General features: G+C 37.7%; 1 protein-coding gene across 1 annotated transcript in view; it reads left to right on the forward strand.

Moving 5' to 3' along the window:
* Positions 1-2,567: 2,567 nt before the first annotated feature.
* LOC137599637 (teneurin-3-like) overlaps positions 2,568-23,926 on the forward strand; it is a 221,358-nt gene continuing 199,999 nt past the window's right edge. Inside the window, exon 1 of the mRNA XM_068320595.1 lies at positions 2,568-2,630. The gene's annotated coding sequence lies outside the window, so the exon portion shown is untranslated. The remainder of the gene's footprint in view (positions 2,631-23,926) is intronic.

A 23,926-nucleotide genomic window follows, 5' to 3' on the forward strand; every position in this document is an offset into this window, starting at 1 on the left:
TGCCAGCCATTTTATTTGAGGGGTAAAACAACTAAAGACATAAAAAATGTAAATGTTAGTAAAATATTGCAGTAAAAACAACATTGTGCTATAGCTTATATACTGAAAAGCAGATACCCAGACATAAAAGCCTGACCAAATGGTGATAATTGTGTGCATTTATTATCTTTATTTAGAACATATTTTCTGTCCAACTCTTTTCAAACTTGAATTGGGTTCTCAATCCATAGAGGCTTTAAAGATATTTACTTAATGATGACAGGTCAGCTTGAATTCATGTCATTTAGACATCTGAGTCAGGAGGTACATGCCAAGCAAGAAAATTCTTTCATGATCAAATTTTGGGCAGATTCCATTTTTTCCCTTTTTTTAAAATTGCAAAACACAGCTTTTTATGCACTTTTTCCAAATACACATAATTACCGGGTTTCTCATTCAAGTCAGTGAAAGAGCAGACGTGAATATAGCTGAAGTTTTGGGGTCAGTTGTACTGCCTGGACCATACCTGTTCCTCATTGTTATACTGTACAGTTCCCTTTAAAGTCTTGAATGCTTCCTGTCAGCATGTGGCGACAAGATGTGATCGACATGAAATGCTGCTGTGTCATTTAAAGCACGCAAACAAGCGCAACATTTTCAGGGTGATGCTCTCATGGGAATTTTTCATTTTTACCTTTTCCTTCTGTAATTTCAGAGGCACGGAAGGTAATGGAACACTTTGGCTGCAGACCAGGGCCATTCAATTGCTAGACCACTCAGCAAGTTGGTGGGTTCCATTCAAAACCTTTCATTGTCTCTCCATCTGTATCTCTTGTGAATCTAACAAAATAACTGCTTGGGGTTGTCTCTCTGTCATCCCATCATCCGTACACTGCACTTTCAATCCTTCTCTTTTTTTTTTTTTTTTGTTGGAATTGTTCTTTCTACTTCTCTCTCCGCGGTTCCAGCAAAAGAGAGAGAAGATTAGCTTCAATTTGCCTTGATTGGGTTATTCTTCTCACAGTTGGAGCAAAAAAAAAGTTCTGCAATTTGAACACGTGCAGGGAACAAGTGATTGTGATCAATAAAAAACAAGCAGGGAAAAAGAAAAACATGAACAAGTAATGGAATGAATCACCAATTTCTGTTCCCGTTAAGTATTTTTGGAAAGCAGCTCTTGAGAAAAAGCTGCTTCCGCTCAAAGACTTTATAGTGTGTGTGTGCGTGTGTGTGTGTGTGTGTGTGTTTGTGTGTGTGTGTGTGTGTGTGTGTGTGTGTGTGTGTGTGTGTGTGTGTGTGTGTGTGTGTGTGTGTGCGTGTGTATGTGTGTGTCTGAGGGTATGATTGCTCAGTATTAAGGAGTGTGATTATAAGACATTTGTCTTTTGCTGACACAATGGCAGATGTTGGATTTGAGAGCATTTCTCAGGAATCTTTTTGCTGTGTGCAAGGAAAATACCAAATTCTTATACACACACAATATACACATTGTATTTCCTACGTTTTGAATTTGTGTCCCAACTTTGGTTGGTGGACCTACAAATACTGTAAACTACCTGAGCAGGCACAGCAAATAGAAACAATTGGTTATGTAGCGATTTCTCCACATAAAATGGTCCTAACAAATACCTAGTTAGGACCATTTGAATCAGGATTTCAAAAGAGCTTCACAAAAGGTAGCCGATCAGATGTTAAAACCACAAAGTTTAACTGACAAATCTAAAAACTAGAAAGAGAAGTCAGGGTTAAATACTGCAGATAACAATTAGAGTTGAAACATCAGGGATAGGGGAGAGGAAACTGCCAAATCCTGGCATCACTAACTTATGTCTCCTACCAAACTATGTCAGAATTCAAAACAAACATGATATTCCACAGCTCCAGCTGTCAAGCAAAGGCATATCAGTGAAGATGCTTTGCTGCTTCAGGCTAAGCAATAATAGCCATAATTGAAGACAATTTGAAATCTGGTGTCTAGCGGAAAACTTTAAAGAATGTTATCAGGTCATCAGTTTGGAAGTTGAAGCTGAAGTTTTAAAGTGTGGATCTACACCCCATTCAGATGCTGTGGTCGTAGTGGTAGTGGCAGTGTGGTAGGCGGTAGCACTTGGAAAGATTGGTTCATGCTCACAGACCCTCCATTGTTGTTGCACTAAAGCAGTTCTGTAGAGAAGGCTGGGTTCAATATCTACAGCAGTGACATCAGAGACTGATACTGCAACAAAGTGGTCAACTTCATTAGATACTGTATCATCATGTGAGCGATTTACATGTCAAATCCGAACTTGCCTAGAGTTTTTGTAAAATAATTTACAATTTCAAAGTGTTAGTTATTTGAATTGTAAAGTCAAAACTCTGAGTGATTTGACAGATTCTGGTCATATGAGCCAGTTTCTAAAATAGAAGGACTGGACCAGTATCCATGGAGATGCAAAAGCAAATATTGACTTAGTACTATTTTCTCTCCACCAACGAGGTCATGTGGCTGGCTCAAGCGGTTGTTTTGTTAGTTTGTTTGTTTGTTTGTGCGTTTGTTTGCACTCTCCAATCACTCTTTTTGCCTCATGTTGTTCCACAGATGGAAAAAAAAAGTGACTCACTTCCTGTCAAAAATCATTTGAACTGTTCAGAACACAGGAGAAGAAATACAGGTAATCCAGCTTGACATAACTCCTGAAGGGCTTTTCTCTTCTCTGTGGTCAACTTGTTGTATCCCCGTAGGGGAAGATGTCCTCATCTACATGCAATGGGTGTAGGCTTTGGCTGCAGTGGTCCTGTCTCGCTCCTTGGTGGTTTCCCTGAGGGTCTGTGGGATATGTTGCTGTGTCAATCGGGAATTGTTTGTCTTCTACTCTCTTCTGCTGCACGGACTTTTGTGCCTGTCTTTGTAAAGCTGTAGCTGCACTCTCAGTCCGTTACTGCAACATCCAGCTGTGAAATTCTGGTATCCTACATCCATTTTTTTAGGAATCTATCTACTCCTCTCTTCTCCTTCCCCTAGTAACAAGCTTTAGGGCTTTCACAAAGCAGGAGGAGACTTAAACTGCCTTCAACACTTATGCCACACTCACTGTATGTCAGCATCAGACCTTGATGCAGCTCTTCCTGGGCCCTGGCAATGTAGGCTTCTTTGTCTCCCCAGTACCATTCAATCAAAATTAGTCTGTATTTATTCTCTTCTCTGGGTGAGGTCATATTTCATAGATGACATCCACAACCACGGAGCATCCTTGTTGTCTGTGAATGATTTAACAAGGGGTCATACTACTAACAGGTAATTCTTCATGTCCTTTGCAGGCTCTCTTACTCGTACAATATTGCTCAGATTCTTGAACTCCACATAATCCTGTTGTTGCTGATAGAGCTTCCTTGATGATTTGGATCTACTTGCAAAGCTCACTACTTAGAAATCTTCTGGGCCTGGGGATCATTGCCTTTGTTCTGTAAATAGTCCTGATTTTCCTCCACCAACTTGTGTTGGGCAAACCTTTGCGCTTATATGTTTATATCTTTTAAACAGTGCCATTGCTCTGTACACCATTCTGAAATGGTTGATTAGCTCTAAGAGAGAATCATTGAAATGTTAGCTAACTCCCTATGTGTTGCCCCCATTTTGAATTTCAATGAATCCTCTCTCTCTGACTTTCCCAGGCAGCTGGAATGTTGAATTCCCACTGTCCAACTTTAGGGACATACTGTATACTCTTTGGATGGTTCCACATGTTAGGTCCTTCAACAGTCTTTTAGAAGTATTCAGCATTTCAAAGATTTCCGTGTCTTTTTTCTTTTCATTTGACCTATTGTTTGTGGCCTCACTCAACTGGTGGGCACACTGAGGCAAGGATCACAACTGCACCACTATTCTCCAGTTCAGCATCACTCCAAAAAATGTTAGTTTCTCCATCTTCTTCTTGTCTGAACTGTAAACAATGAAAAGTGCCCCTCATCCTCTATGCCTTCCGTCTTTCTTTGTACTGTCTGGCATGCACTTTGGCTTGTCCATGAACAAGGACAACGTCAACTCACTTAACCCTTGTCGTCAGTTTTATTAAAGGGTCATATTCATCAGAGGGATTTACCAAAGATGTGATCCTGTAGCCACCCATTAGGGTGTACACTATGGCTCGGTTAGCACCACCACCTGATCATCCTGATCATCTACATTTTAACTCCATTATTTATGGTCACTTGTCATTTGGGATGTGCCACTATTCAGGCTATTGTCCTTGTCATACATGTTTGTCACCGCTGATGAATATATTTCAATTCTGCTTTCAATCATTCTCATAAAACAATAAAAACTGAAAGATATGGGATTTTAAATATATATTGATTGCTTCTTAATAATTATAAAAATCTAAAGAAAAACGAAACATTTTTATTTCATGTAACTATTGAATGCATCTAAATCATTTTAGTGCTTATTATACGCTGCATGTTGCTATTCCATTATATTACAGGAAATTTTCGCAACTGCTTTGGACCTTAAAATATTACCAGGTATAAGGTTATTCCAGTAGAGGGGGAATCTAAAACTACTTAAAAGCAATACTTAAATGGCATATGTGGAGAGAGGGCTGTGTCCTCTATACATTGAAAGTGAAATGCTTTTCATTTAGTAGAGAACTCAAAATTCACAGCAGGTTATTATTTTATTTTATATTATGATATTTTATTTCTTCGACAATGGACAGAATGTGTAAGCCCATGTAAAATGTAAATAAAAACAGACTATAGCGCAACAAAAATATTTAAAATGTTGAAACAGAAAAAAATGAAATTGTTTTTGAACACTATATCCTCATTTAAAATTAGACGTGAGCATAACAGTTTAAAAAAAGTTTTGACAGGGTCACATTGATCCCTGTGTTGCTTCACATCATCTCTGAACAACACTCTGTAAATGTTTAAAAACTGAGGAGACCATTGCTGTCATTTTGAAAGTCAAATGTTTTCCCATTCTTGCCTGATGTAAAATTTCAACTGCTGAAGGGTTTGGGGTCTCCTGTGGTATTTTACCTTTCACAATGTGCCAAACATTTTACGTGTATGACTGCAGCCGGGACTGCAGGCAGTCCAATTTAGCATTCTTTTACTCCCAAGCCATGCTGTTGTAATACATATGGTTGATCATTATCTTGTGGAATTGAGCCTTCTCTGGAAAAAAAAAGTTGGCGGCATATTTTGCTCCACAACCTGTATATAGCATTAACTTTTTCAGTATTTTGTTGCCACTATATCCCAACTTTTTTTGAAACATGTTAGAGGCATCAAATCCAACATGGGCATTTTCAAAAACACAATGAAATTTCTCAATTTAAATATTTAATACATCTTTCCTATCTTCAATATAATATGAGGTTTCAGTGTTTACCAATGCAAAATTTCGGCTTTCAATCAGTGTATCTGTTTTTGTTATATTTTTCCTGAGTTTTTTTGGAAATGGATTTGTTCATCTTCTTTCATCTTCTCATGCATTACTTTGTCCCTACACTGTTTCATCAATTACATTGCATTTATTACTATATCTTTCCATACAATCATGTTTATGATCAAAAATACATTTTGTGTAGCAGGACGTTAAGAACATGAATGCCATAAATGTATCCTTTGAGACATTAACACAGTGACACAGAGAATCAGACATGTACATAATTGTTTCTTTGTGTTATGGCCAGTTGAAGGTTGCAACTTGAATAGGAAGGAGAGGGTAGGGTGATAATAGCACACACACACACACACACACACACACACGCACGCACACACACACACACACACACACACACACACACACACACACACACACACACACACACACACACAAAGGTACTAAATAGTTTGCTTGTGAGTCTAAAATTGATGGAAGAAACCCTCTTTAAAAGAAATCTAAATCTAAATGATGGTGTCTAAAGCATTAAAGATATTATTCAAACAGAGAAGAACAGTGGAAAAGACAAATATTAGAGAAAGGCAAGAAAGGAGATATCGAAGAAAAGGGACAAAGAACTGAATGCAAGATTTTGAGACTGGTGGCTTGGAATCAATGAACTCATTGTTAACTAGAGTTGACTTTCCCTCCTCCTCGCCTACTTTGGAACTTCACCTTTCCCTCAATCCCTCACTCCAACTGCTCAGGGTATCTGTTTATGCGTTAGGACCCCCATCCACCAGCCGCCTCAGATTTCAGCCAATAAGGCTAAACAGATGCCTGTGGGAAGAAGTGTCCTCAGCCATAGAGAGTTCTTCAAAGCTTAGGACACGAAACTCACAGTAACAGAGTTAGACCAGAGGCATTATCTTCATTTTTGCAGTGTGATTGTCAAGATATTTCTTATTATATTTGTGTAAAATGTTTGTTTCCCTAAAATCTTGATGATCCTTCAACATGTTTTAGTCACAATGCTAATTAATTCAAATTTTAATTAAATTACATAAAAGGTAGTATTATTTATGTGGCAGAATGAATGCAGAAGAAAAGAATAGAATATGACGCCATTAAAAGAATGCTAGTCAAATTATGAAAAATAATTTGGTAAATGATAGAAATGTGGATCCTCTATTCCAAGCATAATTTTTAGGCAGGTTGTGTTCTTCTGCTTGCCATGAAGGCACCTTCCATTTTTATCTTCTACAATGGAATGGAAGCTGTAAATCATGTGCTATATAGAAACGTGTCTCCTAATTTATTTTAATTTTTGTTTGCATTCATCTTTTTGCATTTTAACATTTAAACAAAAAAGCTACTAAGTACCATCCTAACCCATTTTTAAAAACTGCTTATATTGCACTCCAAAGCAAATAGGGATTGCAATGATGCCCCGATTATAGCCCCGTATCAGTAATTAGCTAACACAGATATAACACATACATTTAAAATAGACTTTATCAGTCACGTTGTAATCTTCATTTCCATCATTAATTAATATAGATACACCAAAAGGGTTTCATCAAAGTGAGTCATTACCCAGAAAACCCATGCAAATGGTTGAACTTGATCAACCCCTGCAAAAACAAAACCTCTCCAACCACTCCATCAATCAGAGAATTTCTTAATGTCAGAAAGGCATTTGACAAAGTAATCACAAGGTGTCTCTTCCCTTCCTTTAAAATAATTGATGGATTGATTTAAATACTATAAACTAACCACATATTGTCTTTCTAAACCAATGATTAAAGTCATTATTATTACAAAAAGGCACTCAACAAGGATATGCATTTTCCCTTCTATTATTTGTATGATACCATTAGCCAGCTAGATTGTATCTCAGGCATCTGATGAAAACCACACCACTGCAAATTCACTGATGACATTTTGTTTGTAATTGCAAACCCCTCACTGTCATCAGACTATAATCTGATCAGTAATTATAATAAACTTTTTACTGTATTCAGATGGTATCCCGAGGCTTGGGAGCAAAATCTCTGACATGCCTTGGTTTCCACAAGCCACCAGATTTAGCAAAAAAAAAAAAAAACCTCAACTCTTCCCCTATAAAAAATAACAAAAGACAATCTGAAAAAATGGAATATATTTTTACTGTCATCTTTGGCCAAACTGCCAAAATATTTAGGTAACAGGAATGTCCTGCCAAGTATAATCATAACTTATTGTAATGATTCTCAGCATGTTTTGCTGAAAAAAGTATTAAAGTATTACACAATAATGGATTGAACCCCAACATTTCTTCTATTTTTTATACACCAATTATTGTACAACCTTGAAAGACTGAACAACAGAATTAGACGTAATGAACCTCCTACTTATAAATCAATACTAACAACAGGTTTGAGTCATATGTCCCCCAGAACTAAATCATGGTCTTTAGTGTACAGGACATTTGACTTATTTTATAATCTACAGGACTAGATTAGTAGCCTATTGTCAGTGACAGACAAAGTGTTTTGTTTGCCTTATTTAAATTCTACTTCAAACTGCATGTTTCAGACAATCCTTATGAATGCCTATATTCCAACTCCTGAGACTTGGTGCTTCACCTACAAAATAGTCCTTCATAAATAGCATTTCTTTATTTTCATCTCTTTAATGTGTGGACTGGGGTATTATATTTGAATTGAGACTTTATTTTAAAGTGGTCTTTCCTCATGTCCTGGTAAATGAATGCAGTCTGGACATCTTTATTCTAAGTGAAACACAGCTCAGTCAGAAAGTCTCAGACATGGAAATAACTGCATTTATTTTTCATTGACAGAGAAAAGAGGTGGATTATTGATCTGTCTTAAAGACTGGAGATCATTTTGCTTCCATTACACTATAACTGCAAAGAGTTCTGGACATAAACACTGCTGGTCAGGATTATTTCACAGTTATTGACATCTTCCCTCCCCCATCAGCAAAGTATGCTGCGAATGAAGAAATTGCAAAATTTAATATCATCCCACACTAGTTCTGAGCGAGTTATTTAGAGTGATTTAAATTTAGATTGGCTTTTAAAACTGAGGAAAGCAACTGTGTTTAGACCTTAATTTCCACCAGTTAATTTCCCACATGTCAAAACAATCTGATCCTCTCAAATCAAGCATGATAGAGTTCATATTTACTAGCAGCTCACTTGAATACTGCATTACCAGAGTTTTTGGCCAAAACATTGGACTGCTGTCCAATCGCACATGTTGAATGCTTCATGTCGTCTAGAAAAAAAAAAAAGAATTTTCTTTTTAATAAGATTTTAGGCATTTTATATATTCATTCATCTTCTAAAGTATGCCCGCTTCTGTCGCTGCCACAGGTCGCAAGGTTGCTGGAACGTTTCACCAGCTGACTGGGGCGTGAGGGAGGGTATACTTCAGGCGCAACACCAGTGAAACTTAGAGCCACAAATAGACAAACAAGCACACAGGGACACACTCACACCTATGGACAATTTGAAACCGGCCAGTTCGTCTGAAGTGCATGTGTTTGGAGGTGGGAGGAAGCCAGAGAACTTGGAGAGAACCCACACAAACAGGGGGATAACATGCAAACTTCGCACAGAGAGGGACTCGAACCGAGAACCATGTTGCTGTGCAGTGACAGTGCTACCCACTGCACCACTGTGCTGCCCTTGGACTTTCTTATATATCTTTCTTATATGAAACAGTTATTTTTATGACCCTGACGAAGCATTCTTTCGCTTAAATACTTTATAGCAAAGTTGTTTTATAAGGGGGCGGCACGGTGGCGCAGTGGGTAGCGCTGTCGACGCACAGCAAGGCGGGTCTGGGTTCGAGTCCCACTCTGTGCGGTGTTTGTATGTTCTCCCCGTGTCCATGTGGGTTCCCTCCGGGTTCCCCGGCTCTCTCCCACCTCCAAAAACATGTGCTTCAGGTGAATTGGCTCTTCCAAATGGCTATAGGTGTGAATGTGAGCGTGCATGGTTGTCTGTCTCTGTGTGGCTCTGTTGCGCACTGGCGTCATGCCCAGAGTTTGTCCCACCTCACGCCCTAAGCCAGCTGGGATAAGCTCGAGCTCCCCGTGACCCATTACAGCAAATAAAGCAGTGATTAGAAGATGGATGGATGTTGTATAAGGTAGGGATATGTTCATATCCTTGGATTTGTCCAAAAATTCAGCCGGCATTTCTCTTATTCAAAGGCAGATTATAAATAAATTGAAATCAAGATAAAAAATATATAACAACCTTAAATCTATCAGATATCTGACTCCTATTCACCTGCATTTACAAGTTTATTTACTACTAATGTATCACAATTCTAGATCTTTCAAAAAGTTGTCTCGGCTCTCTCCCTCCTAAAATCTATTTTGAAAATCATAACAAACTGAATGTGTGCAAGGCCTTTAATTATCATTTTGTTCCATCTTGTAATATGTTTAACAGACAATTCAGTCAACTACCTTCAGGCTTGAGTCCTCCAGCTGTAGGCACTTCATTTTTTTCTCCACTCCAGTGACTCCAAGTGAAATTCTGTTAATGTCACTACAGGTGTACCACAGGCATCCACTCTCAGCTCTCTTTTATTCTCACTCTACAGGAATAACGTCATCTGTACTTCAGATTGTAATGTACAGTTCTTGCTGATGACTCTATTCTGTATGCTACTGACTCCTCCCTTAATCAGGCCGTAACAAATCTTCAGTCTGCCTCTGACAGATCAGATTACATTTTTTCGTTTTTGGTAAAGTTAATATATAATATTCTCCAGAACACCAGAGTGTAAAGCAAACTGTTATCTAAATTAACTCTTGGAAATGGAACTGCTGAGAATTATAAATGACTGTAACTTCTAAACTCGTGGAGTTGTTCTATCTCTTTAAACATGTTTTTCTTTTCATGAACCAAAGACTATACAGTGCGCCCTCATTACTCACGGTTAATGTGTTCCAAGAACCACAAATAATGAATTCCGCGATATAGCGATAAACTATTTATCTTATTATTTACAGTAATTTAAATGTTTATGAACCCTCCCCATGCTGATATCAAACTACCTTCAATCTGTATTACCTTTTCCCAGACTATTATTGACTGTTTAAAGCACTTTTGTGTCTCATGGAAGTGTGTTGCGTTCCGAGACTCACAGAACGCAGCGCACTTCCGGATGCCGTCAGCCAATAGAATCTGCGTACAATATCACGTGACCTACCAAAAATCCGCGATGAGGTGAAGTCCCGAGCGTTGATACTTGAATGCGCGAGGGCGCACTGTATTGCAAACTTAAATTTTGTCTGCACTTAATTGCGGTGATATCGTATCAACTGTAGACAGATGTCTCACATTACATTTAGGGTAAGATTTAAAGGCTTATGGGGTCATTTTTGTAGCATTTTAAGCTCTTTTAAAGTCTATATTTGTGTATGTATGTACATGTAATCGCACCTGTAATTGCTGTCTTTTCTTTATAAAATACATTTGTTGTGCATCTTTGAATCAGACCTCACTGAGACCGCCTATTTATAATCAATATACTTTGAACTTAGACCCAGTTAAGGTAACCCAGACCAGACTGGTCAACTAAGACTGATGTACACAAATCCCTGTGATGTGTCTATATATGCTGGCTTGGACCCTCGACCTCAAACATGTTGATTCTGATGGAATCTGTTCTCATTCTGACCCTTTCCCCAAAAACAGATAGATGACTTCTCCGTGTGCTATCTTAATCCCTATCCACACTTTGTCCTTCTCTTAACACCTTTCTTTTACTCCTTTCATTTCATCCCCATTTAGTCACTTTGTGGACATCAATGTTTTCTTACTGGAGTGTTACTTACATTTCTTCCCACCCATATAGCCACCTCAAATCTGTGTTTTTCCCTCAGACAACCACATCCCTATCATTCTTTTTCTCATCCACCTCTTTTTTTTAATCTGAGAAATGAGAAGAGGATTAGTTGAGAGAAAGGAGGAGGTAGAAAATTGCGAGAGTGAAAAAGAGAGGGAGAAGAGAGAGAGGGAGAGAGAGAGACAGAGAGACAGAGAGAGAGAGAGAGAGAGAGAGAGAGAGAGAGAGAGAGAGAGAGAGACAGAGAGAGAGAGAGATTATCCCAGCAGATTTTATATCTCACGTCCAACAATATTGGACTGCAAGGTAAATGAAAAGACAGATAGGAGAGAGACCAGGAAGAAGTGGCAGAAAGAAAGAGAAAGTTGAGTCAGATCTATGGTAGCACAAAGCATTCAGAGGGATCAAATGGGAGGTAGAAACAAGTGATAAATGAAGAAAATAGACAAATAAATGGATGGACAGCCAGGACAGAAGGACAGAAAACCTGAGGTAGGCTTCAGACTAAAAGCTGCTGCAGCATGTTTGTTTCTGTCAGTAATCTATATCATCCATTTAATACCAAACTCCCTTTCTTCTCCCTGCTCAGTTGATGTGGGAAAGGGAAGCGATATGTTAAATTTTCTGTATTGATGCTGTTCTTTTTGCCAGGGGCACATGGGCAACTCGTAAAATATTTAAACACTTGGTCCAGACTGGAACAGGGCTTTAGACAGTCCAATAAAATTGTCCCTGAAACAGAACACCCATTTAAACAGCCTGTTCAAAGCGGGACAATTGCACCATTTATTGCTTCTTTGTGTTCTGTATGTGAGTTATGAGGACAAAATGAGACATCATTGTTGTTTGGAGGTAGCAACTGCATTAAATCAATTCTTTAACAATAACTGAGCTACTGATAGTGTGTTACGTGTGTGACCTACAACTGGGAGATTTAAAAAGTATCCAGTAGCATTTAGCAGCTAACTCAAAGAAGTAGAAAATTAACTGAAAATGTCACATATTATACGGTGCATGATCCACTATGTAGCAAGGATGTAAATGATGGTGCTTTACTATTTGTTAAGGGGCTTTTTTAGGGTGTACTGACAAATGGGTTGCTACTAGATTCACCAGTTTTTCCTTGATATTGACCAGCTGTCACATTAAATATTTTTTTCTGTTCTAATGTGGAGAAAATTAATAAGGAATGAAGAAGAGACAAGGGTATAAAAACATAATATTACACACAGTATTTTGTGACATCAGGTCTGGTGTTTTTTTGCCTTGATTGTTCACATTAATCTTTATTTATTTAATATTTATCAGTTTTCAATGAGATCAGCTCCATTCTGACAGTGAAAAGTATTTATGACAAGAATGGAGTGGAACAGAACAAAAACTATGACTGGAACAAGACTTCATCCTACAAATTAACAGCAAAAACAGGTGGAATTCACTGAAAATGGTCATTTAAGGGTGTGTTAACTGCTTAATCCTTTTTCATATTCAGTTTGATTTCAGGAATGACCTAACAATATGTGGAGTCTCTTAAGTCCCCCAAATCAGGAGAAAGAGAATAGTCTACATGTAGGTAGGTAATTTTTTAGTCTTTAAATGACCTACTAATAGGTGGACTCTCTCTGGAGACCCCTGGATCAGCTATTAGTTTGATTTGAGTCCAATCTCATCCACTGAAAATACATTTATGTTAAAATATGACTGAAGGTTCTACTACTACTTCTGTCAACTTGTTTTATTCATAGCTTTCCAGTTTAGATTTGAATAAAGCAATACTTACTTTGAAAATATTGTCTTTGTGAAGTGCTTCTTAATGAATTAGGCTTTCTGGCTGTTTATCTACATTTCAGTAACCACTAAGCTACCTATCGTCCAAGTTTTCCAACCATTATTTTTACCAGGCAACATCAATAATCCTGCAATGGGTGAGGATTTCTCCACCTTCGACCCGTATTACCATCAAAAAGTTAGGAGAATATGGAACATTTGAGGAATCTAAGGGGCAATGACAATAACCAACAAAGAATGTTGTTGACCTTTGAACCAGTAAGGCTCCACTACATAAAAACTGACATGATTTTATGAATAATAATACCACATAGACTCAAGAACACTTACGACACAAGTAATCACTACTTCTACAAATGGGAGTTAAGACTCTACTATGTGAAGCTGAAGTCAACTATCAACAGTATTTAAAAATGGACCTGGACCTGATTTCAAGTCCACATTTGAATTGTTTTTTGGGGGTTTTTTTGTGTGTGGGTTTTTGTTTGTTTGTTTGTTTGTTTGTTTGTTTGTTTGTTTGTTTTGGGGGGGTGCTGCTATAAAGCATATAAGAAAGTTTTTCTGAGTGCCCTTATTTACTTTAGCAAACAGGTATCAGGTTTCCAAAAATATGTCAGTGGCAAGTGCCTCCAGATCAGCCAAGATGCACTCCTCTTAAACCTCATCTGTGAATGGTACCTTATTATTGAGAGTAATAAGCCTACAGACATACACTTGCTGTCTCTTGTTCAACTGAAGTTAGGTTAAGAATGCCACTTGCATGGAGTTTTAAGATTTCAAGAGAATATTTTATTCTCTCACGGTGCTTTGACTGTTGAGGATATGATTCCTGAGAGCGTGCATGATTTGTGTTGTGGTAATGTCTCAGATACTATTTGTTATCCACACACAGGTACAGTATTTGGAAAAGCTGACACTATGAATACATACTTAAAAGTCCATTTTGAATGTTTGAAATATTATTAAATATTCAGAAGATCTTTCTCATGCCGGTGTTCTTCACAAACTATGACACTGCATGTGACAGTGATGGATAGCTTGATAGCATCACAAATACGGAGACTTAACTATTGCTTTCGCCCCTCTTATAGCTTGCTTATGTCCAGGAAAATAAGGCCATTATCACAGACAAAGGCTAAAAGGTAACAAACTTGGAGAGAAAATTACTACATCAAATCTTCCTTTCGGCTTTTCCCTTCAGGGGTCGCCACAGCGAATCAGTTGCCTCCATCTAACCCTGTCTTCTGCATCCCCTTCTCTCACACCAACTACCTTCATGTCTTCTTTCACTGCATGCATAAACCTCTCTTTGGTCTTCTTCTAGGCCTCCTGCCTGGCAGTTCAAAACTCAGCGTCCTTCTACCAATATATTCACTATCTCTCCACTGGACATGTCCAAACCATCTCAGTCTGGCCTCTCTGACTTTATCTCCAAAACCTCTAACATGTTCTGTCCCTCTGATGTACTCATTCCTGATCCTATCCATCCTGGTCACTCCCAAAGAGAACCTCAGCATCTTCATCTCTGCTACCTCCAGCTCTGTCTCCTGTCTTTTCCTCAGTGACACTGTCTATAGACCAAACGACATTGCTGGTGTCACCACAGTTTTATACACCTTTCCTTTCATTTTAGTTGAAACTCCTCTGTCGCACCAACAAGAGGCCTTGCTGATGCGGCTAAATAGTCCAAACACATTCTAAGAAAGAAAGCTTTTTTGCATTGGCCATCAAGAGGTCATAACAGTGTGAATGCCTGACAGAAAATGATACTTAATCCACATGTTTGTGAAGATTTGGGCTTAAAATTTTGATCAGCTGATGAACAGCCTATTTCAGTTTAGTGGTTGTTTGCAATAAATTGGTTATTCAAATTGTTTTTGTCTCACTCCCATTTCTTCTTTTTGCATTTTGAAGCACTACCTACAACCTTGTTAAGATCCAACAGTGCAAAAGGTAAATTCTTGCCATTTTTCAGCTGGTCCTAATATTTTGATCAGGTCTATAATGGGCTGTGCACAGAGAGCTGAAGCACACCTAACACTAGTGATTTTCATTGGAACAAGTAGTTAATGCATGTAGACAGATATGTAAAGTGGAAAAAATCTGGTAGCTGCTCCAAAATTTAATGAGTTCCAACAAGGTTCATAAAAATGTGCCTTGAGTTATTTTTTTTTAATTCTGCTGGCACAGAGACACACAAAAACATCATAATATATAATACTGTACTGTATAGCCATTTTGTAGAAATGTCTTTGTCATATCTCTAATTATAATTTATTTATAATTTTTGAATGCAGATTATGGGAACACCTGGAAGTTGTGTTTGTCCTGTTACCTTTTGCATTATATATTAACAATTGCATAATTGTTGTGTCCAACAATTTATTTTTTCCACTTTTTCCTCAATTAGAGTTGGATGCTATATAGTAATAAATGATCACAGTTAATATCCAGAACAAGATAAATCTTAAACCTCTGGACAGAGCTCATTGATCTCTTCTTATGTTCTTCTTTACATTCTGTACCTCTCTAGATAAACAAATTCGGTGGAATTAAATCTAATTTGAATCCTCAACTCTAACCTTTTTTGTTTTTAGCATCTAACTGTTGGCACACAATGAATAAATGCATAGCAACAAGAATTTGCATTCAAATGTGTTACTATTAAGTAGTCATCCTTCCTGAGTGAATAATGCATTCAGGTCAATTATGGAATCAATTTATCTATCTGTCCTTCGATCTATCTGTCCATCTGTTGTTTATATAATACAGTTTTCTACTATAGTGCACACTACTTTTTAAAGTAGAACTTGACTGAAAAAATCTAAAGTCAAACATTTGAGCTGGGAGTTGTAGCTTATGGCTTTGATAACTACATTATTTGGTATAGCCTTTTCATCTTAAGAAATAAATTAAAAACTTTTGTCTGAAATAATTATCCAGGAGCACTTTACACCATTTTTTAGGCTAATGGAATATTACTTACTAAATAAAATAAAATTCAAATAAAAGAGAGGAAAGCAATCAAATGCAAGGAGGTTTTTAACGGACATCAGTTAAAGGTTAATTAATATACTCAAATAAAAATTAATTTTGAATTGGCACTTTAATCCCCATTAATTTCCTTCATTGTCCATTGAAGCACAGTGTTTTTTTAATTAACAGAGCAAAGGAGCAGTTCATCCATAAAAAAAACTCAGTCATTATCTACTCAGTTAGAAATTTGTGTAAAACAGTATTGCAGCATTTTCCTAAATAACTGACCAGAGGAGCCACATCCAAAAAAGTTTCCAGGACTCATGAGCTTCCAAGACGAAATGAAAAGGTTTCATTTACAGTCATTTTGTTGATGAAATCTTTGGTATAGCTGGGGAAGTAAATCAGCTGACATGGACTCTATCCTAACTAACACTTGGCAGGACCCAGGATACACCCTGGACAAGCTGCCAGTTCATCACAGGACCAACACACACAAAGACAATCAATCATTCACACCTGGATGGGTAATTTACAGTCCCCATTTCAGGACTGACGGAGTCAGAGAATGAGGACAGAACTTGTGCAGACACAGGGAGAACATACAAACTAACACAGTCCTAGGTCCTCAGGTGGATTTGAACCCAGGAGGTTCTTGCTGTAAACAACAGTGCAATCATAATGATAATTGACACAACTAAGCATGTGTCCCAAGGCCACTTTGGAAGAATGTACTCGGCCTTCAAATGTGCAAAATCACCTTTATATTGGTTGCCTAGTCAAAGTGCTCATCCAATCATGTCTTAATTTATGGTTGTTAGTACAGGTAGTCCTCAGCATACAAACACATTGGTTCCAAGTGGTTGTTTATAAGTTTAATTGTTTGTAAGTCGTTATTTATTAAATTTCAATCTATAATCACCATTCGAGGTCTTGCAAATGTCCTTTTTATTCTAAATACAGAAGTACTATTCCTAAGAAGTCTTACCAAAAACTATAACAGGACATAAAAACAAAACATGAACTAAATAAAGTACTGTAGTACCATAATGTAACTGTTACACTTATGCCAGTGGTGAATCAATTTTATCCTTGGGGGGTGTAGAGAGTAAGTCAAGCTTAAGCCACTATGGTTTTCCACCGCATTGAATGACGTGATAATGCAGTGGCCCCCAATCCCTAGGCCGGGGACCGGTATCAGTCCTTGGGTCATTTGGTACCAGGCCGCACAGAAAGAAAAAATCATTTATATTACTTCCGCTTTATTTATTTTGGAGTCTGAAAGATGTTTTATTTTGAAAAGTGACGTCTGTGCGGAATGACACATAGACGAATGTGTGCGTCTGTCCCGCTTGACAGGTCTCGGTCACGTGACAGGTTATCAGCCCACACAATGAAGTGCCCACAGCCGCACTAGTGTTCTGGATTAAAGTCAAGGCAGATTATCCTGAGATCGCCCAAAAAATATCAAAAACCCTGCTTCTATTTCCAACCTCCTGTCTTTGTGAAGCGGGATTTTCTGCAGTGACTGTAAAGAAAACCAAACTGCGGAGTAGACCAGACATCCGGAACACACTTCAGGTGTCATTGTCTCCAGTTATCCCGAGATCAGCGATCCCCAACCACTCATTCTCATTATTGTAATTAGTATTTGATTTACTTGTTCTTGTTGTTTACTTGTTCCCTTTTATTGGAAATGATCAGTATTTCTCCTACGTTGAATGCACTGATTGTAAGTCGCTATATTTCAAAATAAACCTCATCAGTACAGTCAGTTCAGTCAAGTTTTAAATGTAATTATTTGTTACAATTATTCCATTTACAGAGATGTTGATTATCAATTTATGAAAAAAGCTTGTTTATTGTCTGTTGATGTCTGTATTTTACATAAAACCACTGCGGATGATTTATTATTAGACTACAGCTGCCCTGGCATCATTAACGATTATCGAGCAAATGAAGATGGGTCCGTGAAAATATTGTCTTAGATGAAACCGGTCCTCGGAGCAAAAAAGGTTGGGGACTGCTGTGCTAATGTGCTTCCTTGTAATGAAAAGTCCGACATGCCACTTTATGTTTGATTACTCCATTTTATTCCCATTAAGTTTGTCAGTTAAGTTAACATCAAATAGCAATGCATTCAGAATTCCACACTAGCATCAGTTAATGCTTCCCGGCAGAAACCTGACCTGAAAAAAATTGGTTACGACATCATTTAGCTACAGGGTGACAACATAAAAACAAAATATATTATAACAAAATACTGGTACAGGTGCAGGTCATTGCGAGCTAACTCATTCTCAATTTCATGTCAGTTTTAAAAATAATCATCAAGTTTACGTCATTTCACTCAACTTAAAATCTGTCCGACACACATACTTGGCTCTTAAAATCACTAGAAAACTGTTAAAAGCAAATAACACCATGTAACTGTGAAATAAATAATAGAAGAAGAAGAAGAAGAAGTATACTTTATTGATCCCTCACGGGGAAATTACAAAGTCACTCGGTTAGTTTGACAAGTATACAGGGCCCCTAAACACACAAGCACACAAGGGGGCCTGTAAGCATGCAGTTAGTACAATCACATCACTACACACATCAGGGAGGCAGAGTGACGGGCAGTGGCTTCGGAAAGCACCCCAATTTGAGCGGCTTGTAGGGGGAACGGCGCCTTGCTCAAGGGCGCCTCGGCTGTGGCTGGGAGGTGAGCTGACACCTCCCACTGTCAGCTCACACTCCTGGTGGCATCATGGCGGGAGCGGGACTCGATCCACCGATGGCGATCCGTCTATGAGGCATCTGCTCTACCGCTGAGCCACTGCCGCCCCAATAATAAAAACATATAATCATATCAAAATATGTATGCATTGATTTAATATATACCATTAAGCATAATTAAACATTAGTTTAATGTAAGTTGTTGCTCCTTATTCTTCAATCCTTGAGGAAGAGAAGAAGAAAACACTTCAAGAAACTCTCGAACAGGTTTTCAAGTATATACGACAACAATGAACATATGGTAGGGACTCCATAAAAGGTAGAGAAACTGCTCCTCTTTATCGAGCAGACCCAGCTGAGATTGTTTGGGTATGTGGACAGAATTCCCTCTAGATGACTTCCATGGGAGGTATTCCAGGCATGTCCAACTGGGAGAAGGCCTAAAGGAAGACCCAGGACTTGTTGGAGAGATTAAATCTTTTGATTGGCCGTGGAATGCCTTTAGGATCCCCAAGAGGAGTTGGTGGAAGTGGCTGGAGAGAAAAGTATTTGGGCTTCCCCGCTATAACTGCAACCCCCACAACCCGACTGAAACCACAAAAAGTGTAATAGCTGGGACTCTGGGCCTATAAAGGATGTCATGACAAATGTAGGACTGTTATTTTGGTGTATCCAATGTTTAGTCATCATTTCATTGTGCATGATTCTCATATTTTTAGTTTGTGAACACTAACATTCCTGCAACTGCAAGGCGAAAAGATATTTTCGCTGGGCCTTGCCATTAATTAATTTACTATTGTTTGCTTTGTTAATGAATTTTACAATTGTTTGCAGTTTCAAAATAGTCTCAACAGTTTCAAAAACAACTACAGTCTGTCAGAAGCAACAAATGCTAATGTTGTGATAGTTTATCTTTGGACTGAACAATACAGGTAAAATATTTTACATTGCAATTTTCTATCTAATTTATCTCAACTTAACATCTCATTCCATTCAGGATATCAAGGTGACTGATGATGCCATAGGTCAAAAGAAACGCACTGCCAAATTGACACTTAACAAGGATTCACTAACTATACTAAGTCCTTATTCTCTCTGCAGTGAACCTCTCTGACACAATGCACTAGCCATAAGGCAAAGAATGGTAATACACCATGTTATGTGATTTGGGTGGATTTGGCACAGCTGAGATAATTGTTGTGTCCAGGCTGTTAGAAAAGATTTTCTCCTTGTGCATGCAGATTGCATTACCCATTCATTAGAAAAACTAAAAAGCTATCTAAATACAACAGCTTTTTCCTCAAGGAGCTCCTCAATTTGTGCGCTCCACAAGTGCCTCCTCAACAGCGAGAAGTTGAATAATTTACAGTGCTTGTTTGAGTCATTTTCATTTCAATTAACGTCGAAGGCACAGAGCAGCTGCCGTACTGCTGGGAGCAACTGAACACTTCCTTGGGGATATGGACACATGTCTACGCACCCATCTTTCAATGTCTTGCTGTTTTCAAATCACTTTGATTTGATTCATTCTACAAATATAGTTAACAGGTGCTTATGCCAATTTAATAAATGTGTGCATGTCTATGTATGTATATACATCTACTGTATATACAGTAGGTATATATACTGTACATATATACACATATTCACAAATATACAGTATATGCAGTCACTTTAAAAAGTTAATTTTTACTTTTGTTGTTTTACTGTTGTATTGTTGCAACATGCAATCCAACGTCAGTCTCTGGGCTGAGCTTGTGTATTGTCTATAAAGTTGTGTACTGCCAATTTGGAGCCAGATTATTATTTACCTTTAAGAAATCACTAAGAAAATGTACCAAAAATTTATAATCTTCTGATCTAAAGAAACAAACAAAGGTACATTTGATTGATTTACCCTTAAGTAGTTTGTCTGCTTTACTATTCATTAATTTCAGAATGAACAGAGCAAATGAGATTTACAGTACTCTAATTGTGATGGTCCAGGTTCTAATTGTCATTCATGATGTGTGAAGAAGAGATGAGACATGAATAAAAGATGGATGGAGGTAAAACAGATCAAAACATAAGACATAATCTGTGTATAATCTGTGTGTTTGTGGGAGCCCTTAATTCCAGGCAATCCACTGAACATAAAAATTGATAGTAAACTGACTAGGAGTTGCAGAGGTACCATACAGTTTGATTGATACAAAGGCTTCTTCAATTTTTCCGTCTCTTCTGAGGTAGCAAACACATTGACATATTGTTATGAAAGTCACATGTCTATTTGAGATGTGAAGTACCTTCATACCCTAAACAGAAATTCCGAGCCAGTTAATCATCTTTGTAGGCTACTGAACCACTCAAAACACAAGCCAGCATTCATGTACAGGTGTTTCAGGATACCCTGTAAGGCGATAGGCATTCACACAAACACCAATGACGCAACCAGTTGGAGCAATTTGGAGTTTTAATATCTTGTCCTCCAACAAGATACAGGGGACAACAAATTCACCCCCTGACCATTTTATTTGCACCAGTGACTAAACAGATTGTACACTTTGCACCAGAGAGTACCTGACTGTTGGATAAACACCAACTTTCTGCAAGACATGCTTGATCCAATTGTGAAAGACAGGCAGGCTTAATTTTAGATATGCAGAAAAAATTAATCTTTGGGTGCACTCCATGGACAAGGACGGAAACTCTTGAATAAATGAGGCGAGAGTGTGTTGTCGCATTCATTCTTCATAATTAAAAGCTACAAATAAGCCTTGGGAAAAAAATAAAACATGAGTCATTTGCGATATAGTAAAGACATAATTCTTTATGTTTAGCATGAAATTTAAATTAAAACATGCCAAAAAAAATACATTTGAAGCAGATTGTAATGCCTCTATGTAAAATAAAAACATCCAGGACTAATTTCATGATTATTTCATATAAGCCAGATGCCATCTTACAGGTCCTCATGTTAAACTTCTTGTTTCTATAGATTTTCACTGCCACTGTTGCCAATGTTTTCTAAAACATTTACTTTACTTCATTTCTTTTTTCTCAGCTTGACTTGGCTTGGATTCCTTGTTTTAACCATTCAGAACAAAATAGGGTGATGTTTCCACGTGCAAAAACTAATGTGTTTGTTGTGGAAAGGAAATTTGGTTTGTTGCTTTTGTGTTAGACTATTAGTACACATTTTTGACATTACAAACACTCAAGATAACAGCATTGCATTTTAAAAAACCTTTGTACCACAAAGCAAAGACTAATCCATTCCGCGTTTATTTCAGTGCAAGAGCAAAAGCATTGAGTAGTCATAGTTTGACATCTGTCTGGCAGTCATTCTTCAAGGGAGGGTTGAGTGAGTGATATATTTAGGAAGTGGTTAGAAACTTTTTAGACTGTCACATAAAAGTAGACTGTCATTCAGTGGTTGTGCAAACCTTTTGCCGTGGCTGCGCAATGTGGTCCGATTGCCTCAGTACTATTTTCATAGTTTTAAGATTTTAAGATCAGTTCAATGTTGTTATTTTTAATTGTGTGTGTGTGTGTGTGTGTGCGTGCGTGCGTGCGTGCGTGCGTGCGTGCGTGTGTGTGTGTGTGTGCGTGCTCATTAACAAACCAACGAGCAAGCAAATGGGAAATGATACATGGACTCCTTGGAAGTTTTGGTCATTTAAATGCTCTACATACAGAATTGTGAAAACTTCGAACATAAAACAACTCCAGTCAACAGTAACTCATATGCTAATGTCTGCAAGACTTTTTACTGCAAGTTTTGTTTGTGAGGAGAAAAACCTGAACAACCTGCAGCTCTGAGAGAATAAATATCGACAGTGCCTCCTGTTCCTGTGACTCATTTAGAGGCCCCCCACCAACCCGCCCTTGTTCATGGCACGGAGCACCGTGATTATCAAGCCAAATTCAGATCAACAGTTCATATGGAACTCTCATGAATATCATTAGCGCTTGGCTGCATCATGTCTCCATGTGGAGATTTTCTTCATACTTGCATGTTCTTTGAAAGTAAAGACCCTAATTTAACTCCTGCACATTCTAATACTATTCTAAGTAGAATTGAGCCAGTGTGGTAAGTGAATGAAACTGGTAGGTAGTGCTCTAGAACATCTTTGTTTGTCCTACTGTTATTAAAATGGATTATAGATTATACTAAATGAGATTATTTCTGATATATGGAATGCATGCAGACAGTTAAGTGATTCAGGATTCAAAGACACACACACACACACACACACACACATACAGTGGGCCAGAAGGTAGGGGATTTAGGGCTCAGTGTCTCAGATTAAGTTGACGGCTTATTAAGCAGTCTGACCACCACTGCGTGTCGGTGCTCCATCCCCTCAGCTTTGCCTCTCTCTTTTTTAAACCTACTGTATTTCTCGTGCCACTCCATCAAGCACTATTTTAACTTATTATTATGTGTCTGTTTTCCTTTTTTTTTTTCAGTAGAAAGTGTAGTGATATCGCTGCTCACAAACAATGATTCCCTTCATCTTGTTTTAATCTGATACTCCAGAGCCCAAAAGTATTTAGATTGCTTTAATGTTTTATGGAGGATTTATCTTCCATCTGGCTCATTTTCTTCTACATGTTACTGAATTATTTTTTCAATTATTAGACAAAATAGTATGAATTAAACTATAAAGACAATCAGAAAGGCATTGCAAGAAGCATGTAACTGTTGCTCTAAATAATGTAACAACAAAATGCTGACAGAATGTGAATTCATACAGTATTTTGATGTATGTTTTTCTTAACACTCATGTCAAAACCTTAATTCTAATGTTACAACTATACAGTGCAGGGCTATGAAAATTAAATATTTTACTGAAGCATTCATGGTACAAGTATCCTCACTTGTGTCAACTTTATAATTTAAAAATTATGGAGTAGTACTGCAGTTTAGGATTCCCCAAGGTGATGCTAGTCACAACCCGACATTTTAGAATTATGGATTAAACAGCGTGTTAGCAAGTGTTACACTAAGGTGACAATTAATTTACATCTACGAGAATGCATTTACATGATACATGGAGAATAATTAACATTTATGTCTTCCTGCAGGCTGTGATTAATAGGAACACATGTCACAGCTATGCATGTAGGTACAAGTGGTTTATACTGAAGGGCATGAGGGTATTTTTCAATAGTGATTCTAATTTAAATCTTTGAGTTGGGTTAGCTTTTCATTACATGAGGAAACTGCATTAAATGT

This window comes from Antennarius striatus, chromosome 8 (genome assembly GCF_040054535.1).
Source record: "Antennarius striatus isolate MH-2024 chromosome 8, ASM4005453v1, whole genome shotgun sequence".
NCBI lineage: Eukaryota > Metazoa > Chordata > Actinopteri > Lophiiformes > Antennariidae > Antennarius > Antennarius striatus.